Below are 5,157 nucleotides of genomic sequence, written 5' to 3'. Positions count from 1 at the left end.
TGATTAGACAATTCCCAATTCTAGATACTCTAATAGATTGGACAACTCCCAATCCTAGGTATATAATATACCCACACACTCCTCACACTTTTACCACATTTTTTCTCAATTGCAATTTTTAGGGTTTGAACTCTAGACCTTTAAAGTGGGGAGGGGGAGATATGCCATATGAGCTAAGGCTCATTGGCGGCGTTAATGGTTAAAAAGGATCAAGATTCTCGTTACCTGTTACTTTGTTTTGGGTCATACTCCCATCCATTCACAGACTTTGCTACAAGACTCTCCAATCACGACCCAGCTATTGCTGAGGATCGAACTTGGGCTTGATTTCGGAAAAGTTTTTGGAAGAGTTTGTGTTTTTCAAAAGCGGTTCTTGCCCATGGTTAAAAAAAAAAAAGAGCATATAAGTTCTTCCTTCTATGTTTGATAAATAAAAAAAATTGTGTTATATTTATAGTTGCAGTTTTTAAAAGATATGAGTGTTTTTTAAAGTACTAAGATGAAACTTTTAAAAGATAACTTGTGCAAAAATATTCTTATCCTTTAAAAGTTGGAAGCACATGATTATTTCAATTTATCAAATACAGCATGAAAAGCTTATATAAAATTAAATCATATTATTCAAACTTTTTCCCTCTAAATCAATAGTAGCGACTTATTTGACGAAAATAACGAAATTATTTTAATTCGATTTTTCTTTCCATATATGATATACTCATATTATGTGACTCTGTTCTTAATACCCTTTCTTTCCATTTCAATCGGTGTGAGGTGAATCCCGCTTAGAGTATGTTATTCTAAGCTTTTTTATTATGCTCTAAATTTGAATGTTAGTGTTAGTCGAAAAAATATAAATTCTAAGATATCGAAGTCGAGGTTTGATGGATATTGTTTTAAAGAACGTAATACTTATAAAAAGGGATTTATCGAGAAAGAAATATAAGATTGATCGATAAGTCTTATCGAAAAAGAGTAATAAGTGAAGATAATTGATGCTAGTTACTTACACTGTATAAGGAACGGAAACAATTATTTAAAGATTAATGCACGTGGGAGTTATATTTAAATTTGATAACTCTTATAAATAGGTAAAGATTTAAAGAAATAAGGGTTGGAATCTCATACCAGAAAACACTATTGCACACTTATATTCTCAACGAAATTTTTAGTCTGTTAAAAACTTTTTTTTCTGTAAATTTTCTTCCATGTCTTTTAAATTTTCTTTCAATTTTTTGTAATCTTTATCTTTTATGCAAATTTATCTTTTCAGCAAGTTTATTTTTTTAGTCTTCTTTTAAGATTCAGCATTTTGTATTTGATTTTAAAAGACCTTCGATCTTATCGGAGGCCGATTACTACTTTATTTAAATTCAATATTATTCATTTCAATTCTAGTCATTTTACTTTCAATTTTATTTGCTTTCTTTCCAGATTTTCTTTTGTTAGTTTAACCAAATGAAAGAATTTTTGATGCACTTTCGAAAAACTGATACTTACAAAGAGGAGTAGGTTTTGCTCCTAGAATTTAGATATTGAACCACTCCGATTTGTTAAAAATCGGCAAAACAAATTGGCACGTCTGGTAAGACAGTTTTAAAAATTGTCTCAAAAAGTGTTTTGTAATTATATATAGTGCATGCAACTTAGAAGTTACAAGATTATTCGAAAAGCAGAAGAAGTTTCTAATATTAATGTGGAATCATCCGCAAATGATAATGATGCTATAGTTGCACCAATCCCAGCGAAGATATCGTCACGTGCTGAAAGTAGTACAGTAGTGGAGAGTGTAACAGTTACTAATCTCCAGTTGGGAATAGTGGCCGAAATCAACGCCGACGAATTGCTGTGATACAAGCACAACCGCCAGTAACTGCTGGTTGGCCTCCTTATGACCTTCCTCCAGGTTACACTTCTTCAATGGATGGTTATATTCTGTAATACCCTACCACACAGAACTTTATGCTTGGGATGTAAATCAAAGGTGATGAGGCACTACGACCTCTAAAACAAAAATACGTAAATAGATTTATATCAAAAATAGTTTAACTAGGAGCCTTGGAAGAAAGGATGATCAAAATAAGATTGAAAACGTGTCACACTCGAAAGGTTATATGATAGAAGGATTTTATAGAGAACCAAAAGCTCTAAACTCGACCTGTGAAGTAAAGGCCGGCTAGAATATATATAACTAAAAAATAAACCAAAAGATAAACATAATTCCTGTTTCTTCAAGTCAACCTCCAGGAGGGATCAAATACAAAATACAAGGTGGAGAATCTATTACATATATAAAAATAAACCAAATACAACCACCGAGTCCCAAGATGGTTCTTCGCTTCTAAGAGTCTCTAGAATGCTCAGTGCAGTGCTCCGCATCCTTCATCTGAAAACAGCAACATATGTATGGAATGAAAACCGGAGGTTCTCAGCATGGTAACGATGCCCACATAAATAAGATATAAGGCCCTGAAAAAGGCAAAGACAATCCTAGAATTCCGACCACTCAGATTTAAACTCAAAGGAATAACAAAACCAGAAATTTGGTAATTATCTAAGGTTCTCAAGCTCTGAATCAAATCCTAACTCAACACTTCACTTTTGCTTCTTCCAACCCTCTGAATCACCGATAGAACTACCCTCGTCACACCTCCGCCAAACGAGGGATCTCTCAGTTGCAAAGACAAACAAAACAGACAAGGAAAGCACATATATAGATAGTAGTTATAGCAAGTAGAACAAGTAGCAGATAAGCAGAGATAAAGCAGTTAGGCAAACAAAAATAATGCACACTCAAGCAAAAGAAACAAATGTAGATGATGTATGGCTGTCCTACTGGCCGTGAGCTCATGTGTCGGTTATATTGCCAGAATCTGACATATCCGGTAGCTAACCCAGAGATTGTCTCTCTGACATGCATCCACACTCTTGGGATATAGTTCCTTTCATACTCTTGGGATATAGTACCTGCTACACTCATGGGATATAGTGCCCGCCGCATTTCCCAGGATATAGTGTCCGCCACACTCTTGGGATATAGTTCCCGTCAAACTCTTGGGATATAGTGCCCGTCACACTCATAGAATATAGTGACCGACACACTTTACAATAGAGAGAAAATAATGCAACAAAACAAAACAGAACATACATTCACACTTCACTTTCATAATCGTTTTCTTCATAATCACTTTCAATCATTCTTCTTCCTCATTTCTTATCCGGAACAAGTGGACAATACCACTGCATCTTACTCGGTTTCATATATCTTAATCAATCTCATCATATCTCATTCAAAGTTCATAATTAACTCAGTTCTCATTGTTCTTCTTTTTCATAGCCAACCTCATCATCAAACACCTCTCAACTCAGCCACATTTCATTACTATTGTCATTATCTTCATTATTTACTTCTTATTTAACATTACCAACGCCTCATTAATTCAGATAACACTTCGCAAAAGCTTCTCAAGTTATCTCCTCAACTTATTTAACAGACTCATCCCCATTTTAAGGCTTAAAGACTTACTAACAGACCTTAAACAAGTGTAAAAGAGGTTTGGAAAGTTAGAGAATTGGTTAAACCTTCAAAATGTTCATTTTTGGCTAAAACAGGGGGCTTGCGTTGCGGAACTATGTTCGCATACGCGAGATTACAAAACAGGGAAGAGTGCTTACGTCGCGTGCGTACTCTTGCGTACGCGAGCTTTCAAAATTGGATTCCGCGTACACAAGATTATAAAACAGTGAGCATAGCTCGCGTTGCGCGTGCAGGTTGTGTACGCGACAATCCCTTTTTCTCAAAAGCTGTTAAGTCTTTAAAAATTACTTTTATACACCTAACTTCCGACGTTCATAACTTCCTCTACAAAACTTTGATTTTCACAAACTTTAAACTGTTTTAAAGCTCTTGAAATTATCTTCATTTTGAAACAAAATTCACTAAAATCCAAAATTCGAAGCTCAAATTATGGACTATTGAAATTGGTTAAAAATTTACTTTTTACCAACAAGACCAAATCTCTAATTTTACCAAAACCTTAACTCAAACCATTGTTCTATACTCCAAAAACCACACCAATTACATTCAAAACAATTCCATATCCTTCTCTCTCTACTACAAACCACCATACTCAATTTTATCACTTTTTCATCCCAACAATTCATTTTATATATCAAACTATGTTGATCTTAACATGGTGATGCTATGACTGATTTTCTTTTCATTGGTTTGTTAATTTATTTGTAATTTGGCTTCTAAAGGTTCAAGCTGGAGGATCACCTACATTGATCTTAACATGGTGGTGATGTTATTCCTATTTTTTTTTTTAATAGTTTACTTTGTAAATTATAATATTTTCTTTGAGAGCATGGCCAAAGAGTTAATATAAATTATTGTTTTTGGTTTGTAGTTAGCGAGTAATATTAAAAAATATTGGCTAAAGATATATATGATGTTAAACTATTAGATCAAAGATGTTAGACTGTTAACTAAAAATATTGATTAATATAAATTAAAATTACTAACGCTAAAATTTTTATCTTTCTTTAATATATACAATATTCAATATTATCAAATAAGTCCAATTATCAATAAGTGTGTATCCTCCAATTATCCATGACCATGAGGATCTAAGTGTGTATCCATAAGGGTCTATTTTCCTGCAAATATAAAAGAATAAATAAAAAGAATTGTGAAACCAACTTTCAGTCCAACTTGTAATTTTCATTAGTACGTACCCTTCTTATTTCTTAAGTATTTATATCAGTTATGGTAAAGTATATGTTTTATTTTTAATGTTTTTGTTATTTTCTAAAAAATAATTTTAATATTTAATTTTATTTAATTTTAATTTTAATATTTTCAATTCATTCAATTTTATTTCTAATATTTTTAATGCATTCAATTTTATTCTTAACGTTTTTAATTTTTTTCAAAACTACTCCTAAAATTTTTTTATTTTGTTCCTAGTATATAACATAAAATTGACGTTTAGGGATACTTTTTATATAAGTCGAACATATTAGAGACAAAATTAAATAAAACTAAACGTTAGAAATATTTAAAAAATGATAAATATTAAAGACAAAAAAAATACTTTACCTTATCAGTTATAACCTTTTTTAATAATCAATAATCGTATTTGATTTAATTTTTTTTTG

Source organism: Arachis ipaensis, chromosome B02, assembly GCF_000816755.2.
Source record: "Arachis ipaensis cultivar K30076 chromosome B02, Araip1.1, whole genome shotgun sequence".
Lineage (NCBI taxonomy): Eukaryota > Viridiplantae > Streptophyta > Magnoliopsida > Fabales > Fabaceae > Arachis > Arachis ipaensis.
Note: the sequence above shows the minus strand (reverse complement) of the source record.